Source organism: Andrena cerasifolii, chromosome 2, assembly GCF_050908995.1.
Source record: "Andrena cerasifolii isolate SP2316 chromosome 2, iyAndCera1_principal, whole genome shotgun sequence".
Classification (NCBI taxonomy): Eukaryota; Metazoa; Arthropoda; class Insecta; order Hymenoptera; family Andrenidae; genus Andrena; species Andrena cerasifolii.
This window is the reverse complement of record NC_135119.1, coordinates 5,336,962-5,360,589: the sequence shown is the minus strand read 5'-3', so window position 1 is coordinate 5,360,589 and position 23,628 is coordinate 5,336,962. Positions and strand designations below refer to the sequence as shown.

Here is a 23,628-nt window from a genome sequence, read left to right as displayed (position 1 = left end):
TCCCTGCGCGAAACGAGTTTGCTCTAATGTGGAACGCGGTGTAATTGAAAACTTGACGATATGGTACACCAGTATTGAACGTAACATTAAAAGTTTCGGACATATTAAAAAGGTTTCTTTTTTAATAAATAATATAATATGCAAAACTCATGGAATTGCTAAATTTTTATATAAATGCTCCAATCATTTACATTCTTTGGCTAGAATACACATGTTATTATACAGTATGTAAGTAATACTACTGACAATAAGTATCTACATATTATTATGCAGATTTGTTAAAAATAGTAAACATTATACGTTTTAATAAGTACTTAAAGTATTAATCAAAGTTTCTTATTGCCTCACAAGAGCATTACTTTTGCAGGCTTCTCCAGGAATCCATTATAATATTCTTAATAATACGTTACATGGACCAAAGCTGAAAGGCAACTGATAGAAGTTATCGAAAGAAGTTTTATTACATTGCAGACAAGAAGACATTTCCCTACGTCATGTTGAGAGTATTGCGAGATATTTACGAGCATAGATAAAGATAAAAGTAGAGTAGACTCCCCATTATTCGATATAACAGGGACAGATGACTGTTTATTTGAGGAATAATAAATAGATAATCTTTAGTACTTTTGTAGATAATAAGACACTCAAACAAAATAACAGAAATATCATGGGTGCATTGAAAATTTTCAATAAATACATTTTTAATACCAGTAATGGTAGGCTGTTACATGCCACATACTTTTACTTTTTTCCAGAACTCTCACCACTTTCCATTTTTTTTAATTACAAACCTCGTACTGTGTTCCCATAGTTAGCATTGCGCGCTCCCGCTTTGAAGCCATTATTCTATGTAAATGGGTACACTGTGAGTTTCACATTAAATTATTATAATCAGAATTAGTTTTGCCAGTTAAGAAAAAAAGTTCGACTAGTACACAGGATATTTTTACGAAGACATATTTTACCTGATAATAGGGGTTACCCCGCGAGGGATCAATGAGCATAGAGGGATGTGTATAAATTCATTTTTCTCGTTATAAAAATGCCTCGTATAAAAAGATTCGTTTCGTAATGTTGATTTAGGTACTTTTTTCAGAAACATTCATCTCCTTTTCGATTGTATTGCATTTCTTCATTACTGTTTTATTCCATATTCTATATAATCATATAATGTAATATTGTAAAATTCTTGCTTTTTGTTTCCTTGAGTGTCTTCCAACCGATTTTTAATATTCAGTAGGCGCGTGATAAAATGTCACCCTGTGGAGAGAAGAGCCCATTTCGGCTTAATTTTTATACCACAATTCATTTCCTTGTATACAGGGTGTCCCAGATTTTCCCCACCACACTGTGGCTGCTTGTTCTGCAAATAAAAATAATAAAAAAATAGTTATATAAATATAGAGTCGAAAATGTTTTATTGGTAAGTTATAATAAAAATAACAAATAATAACGGACTTGTTCTTCATGTGATGCAATATATAGCATGAAAATAAATTGCCGATATTATCTAATTTGTTTACGCCAACTGTACTTACTACTTGCTATTATTATTCCATTTCAAGATGTCGGCCTTTCCTGTCAATACATCAGACATACACATATAATACTCACAGCATCTTGATACGAAAGTTGTACATACAGCTTACTATATAATAAACCTTACAAGGGGAGGCCGCGACATCTGGGACACGGATTTCGATGAATCTCATATACAGTGGCTCGCATTAATATTCGGACACTTTTTAAAATCGCATAACTTTTTTAGAAGTGGTCCAAACAACTTGAGCTTTTTTGAGAAGCTAGAAGGATTAGTTTGCTAACTGACGCGTTTCGTCGTTTTGAAAAAAAAATGTATTTGGTTGGAATAGCGAAAAGAATAGTAAAGGTCGATTTTTAAACTTTTTTTTGTGAGCTTGTAATGAAAATTCAAAAAAAACCGTTTGTAGATTGCAGTAAGTTGTATACGTGCCTAAAATTTCATCAAAATCGGTTAACGTTGCTCCGAGCTACAAACGTTTAAAGATCGCAGAATAAGGTCGAGAATCGCTGATTTCGGGAATTTTCGCGAACCAGTCTAGTCCACTAGAAATTAATTGTACAATTAAAAAATGTACCCGTGGCCATAGATCTTTTATTAAATGTGCATAGTGCCGTGAATTTTATTGTTCCATTTTTTTTACGATAAATGTCATATTTTAGAATGCAAAAGTAGTACTTTATCTTTTGAGGAATAAAACAATACAAAATACAATTACAGAAAAAAAATGATCCCAGTGAGAATCGAACCGGTGAAAGTTCCGGTGCGAGATAAACATAAACATCTTTTTTTATTAATATTTCGGAAACTCTGGGGTAGTGGACCCAACATATGAGACATATATTGGTCTTCTACACCTACACTACAACATATATGAGATTCATCAAAATCCGTGTCCCAGATGTCGCGGCCTCACCTTGTTAGTACAAAGGGACTATGTATTTTTTATCATCTTCGACAACTTCAAGTAGTTAGGGGTCATTCTTAAATTACGTAAGGCTTTTTGGGGAGGGAGGGGGTCGCGATTTTTTAAAGTTTTCTTACAAGAGAGGGTGGGGGGGGGGAGTCAGGTAGCGTCTTACTTAATATTTTTTAACCTAATTTTCAATAAATACAAATTCTATCATTAATGTTCCAGAAAAATAGTTTTAGTTTAAATTTCCCGAAACCGAATTTAAACGATTTATATAAACCTTTAAAAGGATTTTAATAACTGAAAAAGTTAAATGAAAAAAATATTACGTAAGGAGGGGGTTGGAATATCAAATCTTACGAATTCTTATACTGGGGGAGGGATGGGGTAAGAATTCGCCAAAATTACCCTTACGTAATTTAAGGACGGCCTCTTAACACGTGATCAGGCATGGCTGTCTCTAGTAACAGGCCGGAACAATGACTCATCGGACTCATGGTTGTTCGAAATGCGGTGTTGCAACATCGTAGGTTCCGGCCTGTACTAGAGACGGCCATGGACCAGGTTAAATAAATATCGCCAACTTATTCTCACGCTGAAGAACCAGTCTCTTATTACTTCAAATTTGTATTACAACTTCTTCATAAAATATTCACGGCTGTATGTTTGTATAACAAATTTTCCTTATTTTTAACCAGAGAACACGCCGCCACTGTTTGACCGAAAAAACCTGGGACACCAGGTACATATCATGCTGTCTGATGTGAAGTCAAAGTAAAAAATATAACGCTAAAAATTACGGTGTAGCAAATTACCTGTCAAGGAAGAAACATGTCTGTATGAAGAGCATCAACAGTGTCTTGTAAAACAAAACGCGATTTATCCTTACGCATACTATTTATTATTACATTAGAGAGAACGTTATTTTTTCTAGTTTTAATCGTTATTCTATGAGCTTTAACACCAAGAAAGAAAAGTCTAAATATCTCTATGTACATAAAAGTTGTGAGTAAAAACGTAAAGGCGTGTACCCGGTGTACCGTTTGATGGTGAACATAAAATCTCGAAAACCGCTCCAACGATTTGGATGAAAACTTAATGAGAGATGCAGAAAACCATTCCCTACGATGTGTCTGGAGCAGATTTTCGAGAAAAAAAAAATACAATTTTTATGTTGAAAAATACTATTTTATCGATTTCTTGTATGAAAAATATTTTTTATCTTTTTTTTAAGAATTAATCTCGAAAATCTGCTTCAGACACATCGTAGGGAATGGTTTTCTGCATCTCTCACTAAATTTTCATCCAAATCGTTGGAGCTGTTTTCGAGATTTTAAGTTCACCATCAAACGGTGCACCGCGTACAAGCCTTTACGTTTTTACTCACAACTTTTATGTACATAGAGATATTTCGACTTTTCTTTTTTTGTGTTAAAGCTCATAGAATAACGATTAAAACTAGAAAAAACGTTCTCTCTACAGTTATTTACCACTTTACAATTTGCGTTTGAAAAAAGGCCTTTTTAAGGCAATCGAGGGTAACCTACCCCCTTAAGTAAAATTGCGTGGCCCGTAAAATTTCTTGTTATCCTCTTTTTAAAAGAAACATTTCGAAGTATGTAAACAGGAACTTTTTAACCCATAAATATGTGGCAAAGTACATCGAATTGTACAATAACAGGCTCCATATAGAATTTTCCATTTATTTCATTATCCTCCTCAAAAAATTGGCGAAAATGACTTGCTTCTTTGCGATAACTTTGCTTCGTTCCAGGTGGTCTAACCCCTTAATACCCCAAAAGTAGGTGAAAGTGTTTCAGATGTATTCGTTGCACGTACCTCCAATAATTTATAAAATTAACGCTAATACCTTAACACGAGGATATCTTCGTTTTCGCTCGAAAATCGTTTAATGTTGGGCCGCTGTAAATCTGGAACATTTTGTGTGGCATTATGTAGCTACTTGACAGATTTCTGCATCACTTCGCGAGGCAATTTCGAAGACCGTTCTGTGCATGAAAGAACCTTCAACCATTTTGACTGAACATTATCATTTACGTTTCACGATAATTTCAGCTTGCACGGGACTGTATAATACGTACTCCACAATGCAAGGGACGCGCGGATGCAAAATCTGTTTGACCGTTAGCTTAATCACTTGCAACTCTTCTTCTGACGGATATTAAAGATGAAGGTCTGGACGTTCTCCATTTACGAACTGGAAAACTTTACGCACGTCCAGTGTATCTTCGAAACTTGCACCGATTACATTTTCACGAGACGTGGGCGTTAATGCAATTCATTTATGTACAAGTATCTCGTCGCTTTAATTCGATAATTCTACATCTGAAAGTTCCACGTTTAGTTTCTTTAAAGCTACATTAAATTTAGATATGCATCGAAGTGCTGCAATTTTTAATGGCAAGAAGAGCTTTGCATCATTCGAGCGAATTCAATCGGAAATATGCAAAACGAAATACAAAATTGAGGTGATTAGTTGTTTCATTGAACGTTACACCGAAATATTACCAAAATAATTTTACACGATAAATAGGTTTCACCTTATCTACAATAATCAGAAACGCGAATAATACTCTCGGAGCGTGTGAGCGGCTAAACTGTGTAACCCTGAAGTTATGCAAATGACATAACACCCTTGATGTTATCGTTCTTAATAACCTTGTTGCAATCTTTTCGCACGTGTAATCGTATGGTGGTGGTTAGCGATGGGACTGATACCGTGACGATAAATATCGATACCGTTCTACAAATTTCAATCTGGCATTGATTCATATCAAAGGGCGAATTCCGCCTGCGCTCAAATCGCTCGCAACGCCCGTGGTTCTCGCTTCGGAATTTATGAAAAATCTCTTGGAATATGGAAGAGAAATCTGTGAAAAAGGCATTATCGGGTAATACAGGTTTTTAAATATAAATGGCGACTCGAAAACAGGAAGATATAATTTATGATATTCATTTTATTACAAGAACGGAAAATTCCTACGGTCGTGGGCGCGGGTGATTTGGGTGTAAGTGGAATTGGCCCAAAGTCAAAGGTATCAAAAGGAATCGATGCTTCTTTGATACTTACATATGCGAATGTATCGATACCTTTTTGATTCCTACACAAAAATACCGATACCTACTTGATACCTATACGAGAATATCGATACCAGTTTGATACCTACATGTAAATATCGAGATCTATTTGATACCTACTTGAAAATGTCGATATCTATTCGATATCTACTTGAAAATATGTATATAATACCTGCTTCATGCTTGCGCGAAAGTATCGGTTGCGATTTGCAATTTGGGACTTCACGAAAATATTATTTATTACCAATCATGATTTTATAATATAACAATTAAGTAGGAGTGGGAATCAATGTCATGAAGCTTCTATATAATTGAATTTTTATTAATAAATGATGTGTATTATTCCTTAATGTATAGAAATTTGTGCGTTATATAATGTTATTAAGAAAGGGGTAGTTCATGATAGTGATTCCTACTCCTACTTAATTGTTATATTAAAAAGTCATGATTGGTAATAAATAGTATTTTTGTGAAGTACTAAATTGCAAATCGAAACCGATACTTTCGTACAAGCATGCAGCAGGTATTATGTGAGCCGTTTATTTTGAAAGTGACCTAAGTCCAATTATATTTAAACATTTTTTGTATATAAATTTTTAATACTAACTTCAAGTTGCAAACGTTACTACAGTCAACAAAAACAATTGACAAATGGACTTAGGCCACTTTCAAAATAAACGGCTCATATATATATTTTGAAGTAGATATCAAATAGATATCATAACAGGTTTGCCATCTGATCACAGAATTATCAAATAAATAACGATAATTTCGTATGGTATCGAACGAGTATCAATAATTTCGTAACGTATCAAACGAGTATCAATAATTTCGTAACGTATCAAACGAATATCGATACTTTCGGAAAGTATCAACCGAATATCGATACTTTCGGAAAGTATCAACCGAATATCGATACTTTCGGAAAGTATCAAACGAATATCGATATTTTCTCAAAGTATCAAGCGAATATCGATATTTTCTCAAAGTATCAAACGAATATCGATACTTTCGGAAAATATCAAACGAATATCGATACTTTCGGAAAGTATCAAACGAATATCGATACTTTCGGAAAGTATCAAACGAATATCGATACTTTCGGAAAGTATCAACCGAATATCAATACTTTCGGAAAGTATCAAACGAATATCGATACTTTCGGAGAGTATCAAACGAATATCGATACTTTCGGAAAGTATCAAACGAATATCGATACTTTCGGAAAGTATCAAGCGAATATCGATATTTTCTCAAAGTATCAAACGAATATCGATACTTTCGGAAAGTATCAAACGAATATCGATACTTTCGGAAAGTATCAAGCGAATATTAATATTTTCTGAAAGTATCAAACGAATATCGATACTTTCGGAAAGTATCAAGCGAATATTAATATTTTCTGAAAGTATCAAGCGAATATTAATATTTTCTGAAAGTATCAAACGAATATCGATACTTTCGGAAAGTATCAAACGAATATAGATACTTTCGGAGAGTATAAAACGAATATCGATACTTTCGAAAAGTATCAAACCGGTTTTGATTCGGTATAGTATTGATGTGGTATCGGTTGAAGAGGAATCGGTATCGATATAATTGATACCAAGTGCATAAAATTGCGATGCGTATCGATATATCCTATTAAGTACTTTGGTATCGAATTGATTGAATATCATCAATAGTATTGGTATCAGTCCCATCACTAGTGGTGGTTGGTTCGGACGACCGACACGGACGAGGCGCGAAATCTAATCGACAGTCACTCACGTGACTGCAAGGGCTCCCTCTACAAAGAAGTATCCAAAAATCGTTATGCGATGCGCGACCACCTGGCTAAATCAATTCACAGATTCATTTTTTAGCTACCTATGAACTTGGTACTTTGGATCATCGTTTGCTCCCGGCCGAGATACGTTCTCGAAAGGAACTTCATGCACGAAGCAGAACCCGATGTTGTCCCGATATTATCCTCTTTAATAACCTCGTTGCAAGCTCCTCGAATGCGCAATTTCGCAATATGAGCGACGGATGGGGATAAACAGTTCGTATATGAAGTTTCTCTGTTCGTTCAATAGTTCTTTCCTGCCTACTTTCTGTGTAATAGTAGATACGATATTCGGCTGAATTCAGTTCGCTTGCTTTGTTTTTTATCAGATTAAGTTTGCGCTAACAAAAGGTCATCAGTGGTATACACTAGCCAGTAGAAAACGACGAAACACCTCACTTAGCAAACTAATTCTTCTAGCTTCCAAAAAAAACTCAAGTTGTTTGGACCAATTCTAACAAAGTTATGCAATTTTAAAAGTTGTAAACTTTCTTTCGTCCGCTACTGCATAGATATAAAAGTAAGCACTGAATATGAAATTCTTAATTAAAAACTATTAAATTAATAAGGGCGGCAATATTGTTTTTGCACCTGGGCGGCCAAAACTCAGAAACGGCCCTGCTAAACTGCGTTCCATATAAGAGCATACCGACGCCCCTACCGACTTGCGATCGATCTGCGCAGCTCCCACGGATCTGACACACGCGATTGGTCGTAGCACTTTCGCGATTGGTCGTAGCACTTTCCCTGCCGATTTACTACCAATCAACAGTGTATCACTGCGCGAAACGAGTATGCTCTAATGTGGAACGCAGTGTAACTATAAATATGAAAATAACAACAATCAGCCATGATCTTCAAAATATAATAGAAATAGATACTGTTAATAGATATCTTTATGTAACTTACACTGCAATTACCAAAACACTATATAGTCTACTGAAAGTCAGTGGAAAATAAAATCAGAGCACTTGGAAACAGAATAAATTTAATAATTCGCTGAACCGTGCGCATTTCATCACGAATCTCTGTTGACTAATAGTTCAATATCGCGGGAAATAATTGCCAAACACGCGTGGGTTTCTTTCATTTATTTTCGGGAATAAGTATGGTATACGGTTCTGCCCTGGTATACAGTTTTGTACAGGTTTCCCCTACATATAATTACAAAAGTATAAAATATAATATTCAAATTCAGTAACTTAGAAATACAGTTGAAAATACGAATGTATTGTCAATGGCAAAACATTACTAATTCAATGGGGATACTTTGCTAGAGAATCTAACGAAAAATATAAAGATTAAAATTACCTTCAATCATGATTCATCCAGTGCTCAGAGTTTGTCCTTCTATATGTATAATATTCTTCGAACTTGAATCAGAACTGATGCTACGTGCGAAATTGTACCCCTTAATTAACAAACCGTAGGGGTACTCAAGGGTATTCATAATTTCGATGGTTATTATCCTGCTATAGAAATTTATAACGAACTGTAAATCATGGTGCTGTAATTTAGTGGTTATAAAATAATTCTAATAGGTTTGCATCTTTCTTGACAGCGATTAATACGACGTACAGTATTAAATACTTGTATTCTTAAAATACGGACGTAGGCTAGTACTTTTTGCGTTCCTATTCAGTGCGCATTTCGTAAAATTTATTACCCGCGATACACTTGCGCGGAAATATTTAGAAGAAACGTTAAAAATCAACGGCTTTATGTATTCAATATTGTGCTTATTAATACCCCCGATGTAATTTTCTCAGCATGATCTCTCTGCGTGGTGCAACTACTACATATGCAAATCCTTTACGCAGCGAGTGCGCAAAGACGAGATTTCAATTTAACCGTCACTCAGCCAGATTCAGAGTTGAAATATTGCTAAATTATTGCAACTGAATGCAGGACAATTACAATATTATGCAAAATATTAACGAAATCAGATGGTGCGCGAATCAATTTATATCGCTGCACAATATAACGAACCCGATCACGGACATAAATATCTCCGAGATAAAGCATTTACATTAATAGTAGCATAACTTTGTATCTCTGGTTTTACAGCAGGGGAAAAGATTTATTACCTAGAATTTCAATATTAATTAGGTTGATCGGTAATGTTCGTATTAATTCATTATTATAATAAAATATTTAATTTATTACTCAATTATTATACGCCCCTCTTTTTACAAAATAAACTTTTCTCATCGTGATAATTAAAAAAAAAGTATTCTATCCTCTTTTCAAAACAATGTCTCATTTATATCTTTTCTTGTAATACTATTCTACTTAATTTAATTATATGCCAAATACTATAGCAATGCAATTAAAATTGTTCTATTACAAACTTTAAAAATAATAATTGCACAGTGAAAATAGAATACGTTTTTGAATTGTTAGAAACGAGCATATAATTATTGATAGAAAAATTTGATACATGGAATAGTATTGTCAGATCATGTAATTTTCAAATCATTTTCCGCAATGTGAAAGTTCATCAATTTTACATAATACAGTTGGCGAAAGCCTGTGACACAAATTCATAGCACATTTCTTTCACTTTTTGTTAAACAGTGTTAAGTATTTTACTTGGATGATGAATCGTGAATGAAAATAACGAATAACTTTTTATTCGTCAGTAATGAATGAAAGTTTAGTACCTATATTAGGGCGGAGCGATACTATATAGGCGAAAATTTAAATTTGAATTTTCAGTTGGCCTGGGTGCGGGATAGTTGTTTTTCGATTGATCAAACACAACTGTAAAAAAATTTGGAAAAAAGATTCATGTCTGCAGGTTCCTTTTTCTCCTAAAAATGATTATATAATCATACTATGTAGGAGAAAATTTAAATTTGAATTTTCAGTTGACCTAGGTGCGGGATAGTTGTCTTTTGATTAACCAAACACAAGTGTAAAAAAATTTGGAAAAATATTCATGTCTGCAGGTTCCTTTTTCTCCTAAAAATGATTATATAATCATATTATATAGGCGAAAATTTAAATTTGAATTTTCAGTTGGCCTGGGTCCGGGATAGTTGTCTTTTGATTAACCAAACACAACTGTAAAAATTTTTGGAAAATATTGATGTCTGCAGGTTCCTTTTTCTCCTAAATAATCACATAATCATATAATCATTTTTAGGAGAAAAAGGAACCTGCAGACATGAATATTTTCCATTTTTTTGTTTTTTACATTTGTGTTTGTTTAATCAAAAGACAATTATCCCGCACCCAGTGCAATTGAAAATTCAAATTTAAATTTTCACCTATATAGTATGATTATATAATCATTTTTAGGAGAAAAAGGAACCTGCAGACAACAATATTTTCCAAAATTTTTTTCTGTTTGTGGTTGGTTAATCAAAAGACAACTATCCCGCACCCAGCCCAACTGAAAATTCAAATTTAAATTTTCGCCTATATAGTATGATTATATAATCATTTTTAGGAGAAAAAGGAACCTGCAAACACGAATATTTTTCCAATTTTTTTTTACAGTTGTATTTGTTTAATCAAAAGACAACTATCCCGCACCCAGCCCAACTGAAAATTCAAATTTAAATTTTCGCCTATATAGTATGATTATGTAATCATTTTTACGAGAAAAAGGAACCTGCAGACATGAATATTTTCAACAAAAAAAATTACTGTTGTGTTTGGTGAATCAAAGACAACTACCCCGCACCCAGGCCAACTGAAAACTCAAATAAACAATTTTCTGCTCCGCCCTAACCTACATGTATCAGCAAAAGATGAACCCTTGTATGTAATGTCTATGAGCATCAGTTTGTAATTAAGCATAAATTACCCTCAACAGTCAAGAAAATCCCATTTCTGAAAATATATGAAAACGCTAGGGGAGTAGCTTCGCTGTCACCAGTTATCCACAGTAAACCCATTCTACAATGCAGCACTCCAAAAGCCATTACCCCACCCCACAACTGTAGAATAGCATATTTTACGACATCATATTTTCATGGTTAAACACGCTGCTCGACAATGTTAGTCAAAGATCAAATTCGGGATATAATTCAAACAATCTGCATGAAACATTTGGCTATGAATAAGAAATAAATGATTTATGGATAAATAATAAAATAAATACTCTTCAATAAGTGTTCATATGAAAAATTTTAAAATAATGCCCAATTCTGGTGTAAAATACACGTGGTAGCCGTGCACTTGGGGGGAGGGAGGAGTGATCAAGCAGTTGATACGGTCACACCGTAGATATTATCGCGTTTAATAAGCTTGTCGCGATTTTTTTTTTCACGCAACTGTATTACATTGTGCCCTTCGAATGACGTGCGCGGAGATGCGAAATCTGTTCAACCGTCACTCAGCTGGCAGTAAAAAGTTCTCCACCTCTCGAATATTAAAGAGCGCGTACCGTGTTCCTGTCGCGCAAAAGCGGCGGGTCCCAACGATATTTTTATGCACGCCCACTTTATTTTTACGCTCTTCTCGTCTTACATCCTTGTGAAAAGAGGCCACTCGTTGAAACGGGCCACACGAAATGGTATATCCGCGTGTGCGCCAGGTACTCGCTTTAATCTAATACATCTCCTGGATCGTAGACAGCGACGAAACCGGGAATAAGCTGGGCCCTCTCTACCTGCTAAACCTGCCATTCTTTGTGCATGCAATCCTTGCTCGATAAAAGGAAGTTGCAACGAGCAACGGGGCGTACATATCCGGCAGCCCAGCCTCATACGCTGGAGGAGCCTTTTGAAAAGCTTGGGGTTATTTCGAAACGCATTGTTACGGCTTCATCATTTCGCACATCTCTTTAATACACTGCTGGCCAAAATTAAAGGATCGCTATAATTTACCGAAAATTTTCGTCATTTTCAAATAGTTGTATCTCCGCTAAAAATGGTTGCAGAAAATATTTAAAAGAAGCTTTTTAAACGTTTGAAGTTTCTAGCTTTCGAATCAAGGACTGAATTTTCTTTTAATTCATTATGATACTGTTTTATTAAGATGGAGCGCAGGAAACGAAGCTTAAAAAATTTCTTAGCTTTCCAAAACACTCATGAAATTTTTTCTACGATGGTGCGGTCGCAAGTTGTGGGTGTCCAAAGTGAAATGTATCTATTATCTATTTTGCATATATATATATATATATATATATATATATATATATATAAAATTTGTTATATATATGTATAGAATAAAATTTGTTATTATATAAATAAGACATAGGTACAATATACCATTACAATATAATAACAAATTTTATTCTACATTTTCGGTTTACTTTCTCTAACGATACTACCCTATTTCCGTTTGTATAACGCATTTTAGGGTACCTTATGTCCTTTGGAACACAGGAGTCTATTTACATTATTTTGAATTTGAATTGGCAGCGCGGGTGAACGAAACAAAAAGGAAGCTGAAATTTTCACATCGGAATTGGAGCTTAACTTTTTAATTGCTACACTTCATTATTTCGAATAAAGCATAGCAGCTTCATTAATTTTATAGCATTGACGTCTGTTGAACGAGTATTTCACATTACTTTTCAGTCTTTTATTGTCATTTGTTCCATTTTAATTAATCCATTTACCTAGTCCTTGCATTCTGCATTGTGGCAACTTAAATCTGTATTTTGGAGGAAAAATTTAAGCACAGCTATATATACGCGTAAAAGCAACGAGAGAAATTTCCATTGACGCATGGAAAATTTCGGAATTACCTTCGTAAAGTTCGCAATATGTGAAACATATTTCTTCGCGAGATTCAAGTTTGTGACGTAACATAATAGAAAGTCAAAGTGCACAAAATGACATAGCAAAAGCAGTTGCAATACTAATTGTAAGTAGGTAGTAAGTCCAAGTATGAAACAGGATTTGGTTTCAAATTTTTATCAGTACTGCTTGTCTCAGAAACCTTTTTTTTGGTTTCGAAATCCAGTTGTGCCACAATTTGCGAACACTTGTCGCTAATGGACAAGGTGCAATAATTCAGAGTTAATGGCTGGCTGAACGCGACGCGATTATTGCGTGACAAGGTATAGATGAAAATCTCGTTCAATTGGATAAAACGAAACCTGATTTCGCGAATTTGAAACAAATTGGAAAGCTGTGCGAAACCAAAATCAACACATTCATGAGCTTTTCACGTTTATTATGCTACAAACGAATCTTGCTTACAGCATGTGCAGTCGATAACATCTCTGAAATAAATTTTTGACCACCACTAAAATTAAGATTAATTATAAAAGATAATAGTTCTTTCAAATTACAAATGTTGAAATATTGGTGGAGATATATTTACAGTGTACAAACGATGAATTTCTATTTTTTGTAGGTACCTCCATAATCACAATGACGCTTTCTTTTTTTATTGTCACGGATTTATTCAATAGTTCTTATCACGTATAAATTTTATTCAATTGAGACACGATTTATTTCCATTTTTTAAAATTGAAACAACAACACTTCTACGAGCGAATTGTATTTTACTCGAATAAGATTTTGTTGCTGCAGGTGTTACAAACTCTAAAAGGGTTTCTCAAACACATTCAGAAAAAAAGTAGTTTGTTCTATCAACCTGCATGTCTGAGCGGAAGATAAATGTACGAAATGGTGTGGTGTGGCGTAGACGAATTGGTCATTCAGTTTTTAAAGTTAAAGAATCGCAGTGGAAGCAAGTTGTACCTCTGTTTAAACATTTTGTAACCTATTTACCATCCAAGCCACGTAATTGATGATTGCGCCAAGAAAATAGCTTCTTTCGAACATTATCACATAAATTTCGTAATAAATTGCAGTTTTAATGAAGATGTTTGCACCATAGCAGGAAAATAGAACTAATTTATGCGTGTTGCAGAATATCATATCACATATTATGCAGATTAGAGAGAGTCAAAATTTCTATTCACTAGAACAATTTAATAATGTATAATAGGTAAAAAAAAAGTCGATTAAGTATAAAAAGAGGAAGAAAATGTAGGTACCTATTCAAAGATTAATAGGAAGTACCTTTTTATTTAAGAGTCTTTCTATATTTATTGCTGAGTAAACTTCGAATATTGGTAAACAGTGGGAACTATGAATTTGGGTGCATCTTGCAATGGTATTAATAAAATAGCTTTTCCTTCTCTATTTTAGTATGAAAGTGTATAGGTACTTACATATATTAAAATAATGCTTATTTTGCATGTTTCATTCTGATGTAAATACAAAATGAAGAATGGAAAGAAGAAGGGAAAATCGAATAAATACATGTAATTTATTCATTGTTCATTCATTCTGTTTGAATAAATTTCGAATACAGCTGCAGTTAAAAATATAACGTTTCTTTAAAAGTGAAGATAGCAAAAGATTCCTCAAATAAAAGAAAGTACTTCTGTCGGTTGATTAAGTTGGTATCTCTGTTATTCGTTGAATAAACATAATACGTTTAATTCAAACTCGCCAAATATAGAATGCAGAGTCTCTTGTCTAAAACATGAAATTCCATTGGTTAAATAACTTTTATAACCCTTCGTTGACACTCTGGGTGTGAGCCACCCATAAGCTGATTTTGACGCTCTGTACCTTAGATGTGCAAAATGAATACCTTTTCTCCAAAGCTGACTTACAAACTATTTTTTCTCTGAAAATATAATGCCCGAGCAACAACTCTGTAGATTTTTAGCTTCTAATATTGAAATTTGTAAAAGTTACAACTATTTAAAGATTTTCTTCGTTTTTTCTCGACTAGTGGTAATCTAGAATTTTTTTACAAAAACTGTGATTAAATTTCAATAAAAAAAACTATTGTCATATATTCTAGAGACTTTGAGATTGACCCATGATTTTTTTCATTACGATTGGATTCCTCAGATGAGAATGGCAGTCGTCCAAAAATTGCTCTGGGTGTGAGCCACCCAGGTATGTCAAAGTTGATCGAAAAAGGAGATGTGTCAACGAAGGGTTAACTAAATAGGCATTCATTTTCATTTGAAGGACCCTTCGTTCTTCAGTCGAGGAATTTTAAATTACACATGGTTACTTTGATACCAGATTCTTTGGTTAGACAACTTTTTATTTAAACCATGACGTAACTCTGACCTAAAGCAAAATTCTGCTTTCGCAGTTTCTTACCGCGTTACAGATCCACGAGGCAAAAGATAATAATTTGGAGTCACGCTGAAGCGTACAGGCGCAATTGAAAGCAGAAAAGCTGCGAATGATTGTACACTTGGACCGTGTCAGGATAATTACGGTAGTGGACGCGATTCAAGCCGCGCGGCACCGTTCGCTTGGTCGCGGAACCAGTCGCGGCTGAAAGTAACAGCTAGATAAGATAGAATTAGATAATCCGTCCCGGCGATTTCGCCGCGTCATTTTTCCCAGTGTCACTTTCGTATCGTTTCTCCTTTCTGAAAAGTACAGCGAGCCAGCGATCGGGTTTCAGTTCCGCGCAAGGAGTAATTTATTCATCGAGGCAAATCGTTCGTTTCCTTTTTGCCTTGCGCGCCCTGCATTGAAGGAACGGGAATCAACGGAGTTGAGCAATAACGTAGGAGCCAATTTTATCCTGCGAACTATTTCGCAAAAATTATTTCTACCAGAAACATGTTCTGACTCCCGCAAAATAGCACTTGAAATATAATGAGGTGGGAGACGCGAGGGTGATGATAAAATCTACGTCTAACGCCCGATTTCTTCATCTCTGGACAAAGTCCCGGTTAGCTAGCGGCCAGCTAGATGGTATCTGCCAGTAGATGGCAGCAGCGCGAGTTTCTTCACGCTTTTGGATCCTACGGTTAAGTGGCTGCAGCGTTGCCAGACGTACTGGATAAATGGCGGCGTGCTGGCCTATATGACGTCATACGGTGTTGGAGAAGGAAAATACTTGTATTTGGTTGGTGACGCCGTGACGTCATGCGAACGCCAAGCCAATCCAAGCTAAGTGACGTCATATATGCCAGTACGTGCACTGGTTCGCCTGGCAACCCTGACGGACTGAAAGGTTGACGCGGCAACGCCGCAAAAAAGGTAAAGCGACAACTTCATTGTGAAGCTGTCATTCATTTTTGCATAGTCACGTGTCGAAAGATCGACAACACCAAAAAAAAACTAACATGGAAAAAAATTGTGGAAATCTATTAAAGCTAAAAGAGGAACTATATTACAATTGCAGAAGTAATTAGTAATCGATGAATCGGAAGCAAAAAAAGTTATTCATAAATTAGCCCGAAGTTCGTGCAACACTCGCGTAAATGTTCAAATAATTTAGAATTATTTTGTTGCAACTATAGTACAAACGCAACGCTTATAATAATAAGAAAAATACGAGATGAGCAGAAATGGGGACATGAGCAGAAATTGGGACATTCACCTTACCGCTCAAGACGATCACTTTTTTCTTTTATTTTCCATGGATCCTTTACAATTTGTCCAGTAAGGACATTCGGTAAATTGTTATAATATTGTAAGTAAATGTATCGGGCAGACGCTTATTCCAATGAAAAGCGTCATTATAGAGTACTGATGTACGTAATTATCGACGATCACTAGCAACCGAATGCCCGATCAACGGTTGCATTCCTTCTGATTCCGAAGGAAACGCGTACCGTACGTAAAACCGGGAAAACCCTGAGTCACAAAAAGGGGAAGTTTCGTTGCCTGGCAAAGCCCAGACACCAAGGCCACGAAACCTTCGGTTCATATTTACGACCCCATGCCTGGTCGCCTTCTGCTCCGTTCGAAAATCAAAGACACGCACGCCACAATAAAATGAAAATTAATATTTGAAGTAATGAATTATTTTTAGAATTTTTTTTTACAGCTTAAACGATATGCATATTCTACCCCAACATTACTCATACAATTAGAATCTCGTTTTAACTGGTTACATGCCTGCTTCTATGCGCCATTTAAAACAGACTAACATGGGGAGGACAGTATGTGATAGACATCGATTTTGATGAGCCTTGGCACGATGGATCTATGTTGAAAATAAGTAAATAGGTGTCCGAGCGTTTCAGCCAATAGGCCTTAATAATAGAGATATTTACATGGAAATTATTAAAAATTTAGGGTTTTAGTGGGTAAAAATCCCACACTACCCTGGCGTCCACGGGAGATTCCTACCTGGAGGCGCCGGAGTGCCTTTTGAAGATGTCTCCACGTTAAAAAAAACTTTATAAATTTTTTTTTAACTTGGGGAAATCTTCAAAAGGCACCCGGACTCCTTCAGAGGGGAATTCCCCGCAGGCGCCAGGGTAGTTGTGGGTAAAAATCCATGGTAGTTTTCCCCTCTGAAGGAGTCGGGGTGCCTTTTGAAGATTTCCCGAAGTTAAAAAACAAATTTATAAATTTTTTTCCCATGGATTTTTACCCACTAAAACCCCAGGGCCACTATGAAATTTTGAATAATCTACATGTAAATATCTCTATTATTAAGGCCTATTGGCAGAAACATAGATCCATCGCGCCAAGGCTCATCAAAATCGATGTCTATCACATGCTGTTCTCCCCTTGTAAGTTGAAAAAGTCCCAATAAGGATGACCAACTGCAATAATTTATTGAATAAAAGTCGCCTAATTTTCACATAGAAAAACTTAACAAATTAATATATTGTATCAAAATGTATCTTGAACAAGCGAATTCTAGGTGGGAGAAATTATAGACAAATACAGCTACAGTCTTCCCCGGATTATCGAGAAAGATTTGGGACCGGGAAATTTTCGATAAACCAGGGCAGAGGAAGTAGTTACCGCCTTTATAAACTGACCCTTTTCAGGGCCCTCGCCCGAACCGTCAGACAAGGAGACTGAAGGACGTAACCCGAGCGTCAGTGAAATAGCGCACCGGCGAGAGTCCCTCGGTCGACGGCGAATTGAGTCCTTCAGTATTGAATGTGAAAAATTTCATATTCCCGATTACACTGTGGTGAGAGTATTACCGATGGATTGGTGAGTTTATGTCGTCGAAAATGAGTCCAAACACTAAGCAATTCGGTCTATTCTTTATTGTGAAAACAAGATTAGAATTGCAGTTCTCCGGTTTAAGGGAAAAGCACGCTTCTGGTGGTTAACTCACAACATTTCTCCTGCAATTATTGATGTAATTTTCCAATCCTCGTAATACCAAATAGGTACTAAACATCCAGGCAATTTCTCCTGAAGGCTGCATTTAAGCAATCTTCAGCAAACACTTTACAATTTGGTGAAGTCGTTGATATTCTCCATTTAAATTCTCTTCTGCATTATTACATAGTGTGTAATAATTTTAAAAAGGAGACACTTTCCAGTGTGTGAATTACAACATTTAGTCAACGTAGCGACGTTCACTAAAAATGGACCGAATCTCTCGAAATTTGAACTCATTTTCGTTGGGAAATCCTAAAAATCCATTAGTAATACTTTCATGAACATTTATCAAAAACACGAACATTTTATTTTTCTGTACTGGGTATTTTACCTGGTCCAATGGTTTTATTGCCCTCGGCAGTTAACGGGTGGGGCCTACCCGGGACCGCAGGCCCTCGCAGCGAGGAAGCAAAACTGTGGGGTGGGTAGGTCTTTCCCGATAATCCGGGGAAAAAAGCATTTCAATAATCCGAGGAAGACTGTACTCACAAAAGTAACCATCCACACCATACGTTATAATAAAATCGCGGGAATATTAGAAGAATATTAACTTAATGTAAATAACGTTTGTATAAAATAAATATTGAATTTGTGCGAATATTTTTTGCACTGTTTTTGCAACTTCTATGGATAATAATACTTTTCCAAATAAACTGTGCACAATTTTTCAATACGACGAATAAAGTTAATTCATAGAATTTATTCGGGAAGAATTTATAGAATTAATTCGAGAATTTATTCGACGAATAAAGTTAATTTTATTATTCGTCGACTGTTTCAACTTGGGCGTCGAATAAATTGTTCACCTTTAACTTCAATTGAACTTAACTGTCGCCTATTCGATGTCGAAGAAAGTCAAAGTTACATACACGATTAAGGTTAAAGATGAAAAATTTATTCGACGCTGAAGTTGAAACGTCCTGCGAAAAAAAATTAACTTTATTTGTTGAATAAAGTTAACCCGGGCCAATATAGAATAATTTTTTCAACTTTTATTCGTTATTCAAAATTTGATTTAAATAAAAACTTTGCCCATCTCTGTATCAATGTGAATTAGAATTGCGAATTCTTACTTTGATATGTAAAATGTGTATAGAGTGGACGGATACTTTTGTGAGTAGCTGTGGGTTAATGTTCGATGCGCATTAAGCCAAGTATTTCAGCGTGAATCAAAAGCCAATTTGTACAACGATGTAGTTAATTTTCATTGTGGGTGCAAGAAGACGGCTCATAGATGCCTTATGCCGCTAGGAAGCACCTTTCCTTTTGCACCACGCGATATCGTTAAGCCCTTACTACGAGACGCAACTGCAAACACACTACGTATAGGCCGGGTCTCTCGAACAAAGCCACTAACAAGTGAGCAGCCTCTTGTGAATGAGGCTATAGTATAGCCGCTATACCTATGAAGTGTACAGTGACCCGACGTGCTCGTGAGTTCGAGCAATAATCCCTTGACGCCCGCAACGAGAACGTCGGGCATCTCTATACATGGGCAAACCGTTGTGCATACACGTATAGAGGCACGCATATCTGCACCTATATGCACGGCATATTATATCGAGGCCTATACGAGGCTGCTTCAAGAATTCGCTTTCCCCTGCGTGCAGAAATGACCATCCGAAAACGTATTCAGGAGTCTCCGCGTGGACGTGCAATGTGCATACGTGCAAAAGCAGCGTGATGCAAATAGGCACAGTGCTTTTATGGAAGGAAGCAACGAAAGGGATCCTAGTTTCCTTTGTTTCGTTTTAAAATGCACCGCCCGTGACGCCTGACAGCGACATCTACATGCTTTGATGTTTTGTGACACTCGTTTGGGTGCTAGACACTGTGGATGAAGAAAAGCGATTTTATCTTTGGAGATTCTGCTTTCGGAACTGTCAATATACAAGGTGGAGCGTAATTGGTGGGATAATCAGGAAAGAGTACAAAACTTTTCTGGTGGTAAAAGATTCTGTTACACAGAAGATAAACAATTTTTGCGATTAAATAAAGCATTATAACCATTTAAGGGGAGGTTCCTGTCTAGAGCCCGAAAAAATAGGTGATCTTTAGGAATTAATTAAAGGAAAACTAGTATATATAATTTAATAGGACTTTTTGCATTGTATTAAGGATGTCTTAAATTATAGAAATATATTTTTTTGGTTTATAATTAATCATTGAAGACGGCCCTGGGTAGCCGTTAAAGTCAAGGCGTCAAAAAATTGATCCAAATCGGTGGGCGCTGTATCTCCAAAAGTTATTATCTGATTCGACTGAAACCTTTTTTATTTTGAAGATTCTTCTTCTGTCTAGGGGGGAACTAGAAAAAATTACAAAAATGACATTTTTTTTTAGAAAATAACGACACTTCAAGTTTGAAATCACTTTTCCCTGTATTTTTCCTCCTTTCAACGCCTTTGATAATTATAAATCTTTATTTTTTTGTAATTTTTTCTAGTTCCTCCCTAGCCAGAAGTATATTCTTCAAAATAAAAAAAGTTGCAGTCGAATTGGATAATAATTTTTGGAGATACAGCGCCCACCGTTTTGAGAACACTGTTTCGAGAAAAACGCGTTTAAAGTTTTACGTGAGTGTCGAGTGGCTAAAAGGGGTAAATGTACAGAAAAGTATAGAAAAAATGTGCTTGGATAAAATTATGATTTATTTGTGAAGACTGGCGGGGCCTTCTGAGCTGGGCCCATTTTGGGGGGAAACTAAAGCGGTAGTTTACTGAAAACAGGCTCAGTGTAATAATACAGAAAAGAATATAGTTTGGATAGATAAAGTCTCATTTTATTGATAACACAGTAGAGATTGAATCAACATGTTCTCCTATAAGCAGTGGCGGATTTAAGAAAAAAGGCCCAGGTGGCAAACGTTGAGGGACCCATTTCTTCTGGAAAATGAAGAGGTAGTTTACTAAAAAGGGGTAAATAAACAGAAAAGTATAGAAACAAAAGTGCTTGGATAAAATCATGATTTATTTGTGAAGACTAGGGGGGCCTTCTGAGCTGGGCCCATTTTTGGGAAACTAAAGCAGTAGTTTACTGAAAACAGGCTCAGTGTAATAATACAGAAAAGAATATAGTTTGGATAGATAAAGTCTCATTTTATTGATAACACAGTAGAGTTTGAATCAATAAGTTCTCCTATAAGCAGTGGCGGATTTAAGAAAAAAGGCCCAGGTGGCAAACGTTGAGGGACCCATTTCTTCTGGAAAATGCAGAGGTAGTTTACTAAAATGGGATAAATGTACAGAAAACTATAGAAAAAAGTGCTTGGATAAAATCATGATTTATTTTCGAAGACTAGAGGGGCCTTCTGAGCTGGGCCCACTTTTGGGAAACTAAAGCAGTAGTTTACTGAAAACAGGCTCAGTGTAATAATACAGTAAAGAATATAGTTTAGATAAAATCAGAATTTCTTTTAAGGATGGGGCCCTGTTGGGGCCTTCCGAGCAGGGGCCCAGATGTCAACTGCTCATCAGCCGCCCTGTTAAATCCGCCACTGAAGGCTACACTCCTCAATTTATAATTACGCCATTAACTCCCCAATAATAATTCACATATGTACACTCTAAACTTGTAACAAAACCTTACTTAGCTGGACAAAGGTCAGATGTAAGTTGAGGAGTGAAAGCGATTTATCTGTGGTAAGCCGGATACAGTTGATAAGAGTTTGAAGGGTAAAGCACTGCATTTCGGTATCGCGTGACAGTGGCAATTGTTATGCATAACGAGGTAGGTTGCATTACGCAAAAAGACTGACATAACGAACAATGATCGAAGGGAAGAAAATCCCAGGCGTAACCGTAGCTTTTACTGCTTTGCCACAAAGTGCATTACTGCCACCACGATTGATTTACTGTCAGCAAGCGTGCAACAGGTGTTCCTGCGCGTTACATTCTACGATTTTTCTCGAACAACGATGCATCTGTTCTCCGATCGTTGTCACGTCTCTCAACAGAACTCTGTGTTACGATCTACGAAAGATAGTGCAGTTGCAGAACGCCGAGCAAAGAGGCACACGCACACGCGACTTTTTCTTAGATTTATGGCAAGTTCCTTTCCTAACAAATCTCAACTATACCAGAGGCGAACGATTTCGGCCACTGAAACGCCCTCCCTGGCTGAAAATCACGCTAGGATCCCACTTTGATATGCTGTTGGATACTTTTAGGCTCTCTAAAGTTTTTATGTATAAAAGGTGGATGAAAAAAGGTGGTATATACAACGGGGCATATGGTAATTTCTTGGACAAAAATAAATCGAAAATGTAGAATAATTTTTTTTTGTACGGGCCTCCATTTTCGAGAAAATTGATTTCGTAAATTACGTATGCGCGCACCTGATCAAAAATCAACAGAGTTTATTAATAAATGTGGTGACATAAATCCTTGCGCAGAAATGTGTCGAAAGTGTAAACTAATTTTTCTTCGAACTGTGCTTTGTTTTCGAGAAAATCTAGTTTAGGAAAAGTGCATACACTTGGCTGAAAATTAAGCTCCACCGTCGAATGAATTTTCTCGAAAACAAACCCTCACACGAAGAAAAGTGATTATAGAATTTCGCACGAGAATTCATTTCACACACAGTTGCAGCATATTTACTGATAAATTCGGCTGATTTTTCGTCAGACAGTACCCATGTCCATCTCGCAAAATCGGAGGCTCATACGAAGAAATTTCATTTCACATTTTCGATTTATTTCTGTCAGAGTTGGGCAAAATGTAATCTAATTACAAATTACGATTAAACTGTAATCGTGTAATTGATTACACATTATTTTCTGCAATTGTTAATTTAGGCAGTTGACCATTTGGTTTTGTCAACTATCTAAATGAACGATTACAGATCATAATGTGTAATCAATTACACAGTTACAGTTTAATCGTAATTTGCATTTTGTAATCAGATTACATTTTGCCCAACTCTGATTTCTGTCCAAGGAATTACCATATGCTCGGCTGTCCCACCCTATATATCATGCCGCCATCTTAGTTATCCTTCTTGACATTATCTCCCTCTGAGGAGAGAACGAAGAGAAGAGAAATGAAACAGGTGGAAATTCGTGGATGGGTTGGGATAGAGCAGATTTGATAACAGCATCATTCCACAGAAAGTGTTTTAACAAACACTAGTAAAACACGTGCGTAGTCATAAA

At 35.9% G+C, this 23,628-nt stretch overlaps 1 protein-coding gene and 1 long non-coding RNA gene across 3 annotated transcripts in view; both read left to right on the top strand.

The window, feature by feature from the left end:
- LOC143378487 (rap1 GTPase-activating protein 1) overlaps positions 1-23,628 on the top strand; it is a 342,177-nt gene that overhangs the window by 70,462 nt on the left and 248,087 nt on the right. The gene's annotated exons all lie outside the window — the stretch shown is intronic.
- LOC143379010 (uncharacterized) lies at positions 5,948-7,147 on the top strand. Its single transcript, XR_013088407.1, has 3 exons — positions 5,948-6,058; positions 6,257-6,360; positions 7,052-7,147. It is a non-coding gene; the product is annotated as an uncharacterized LOC143379010 (long non-coding RNA).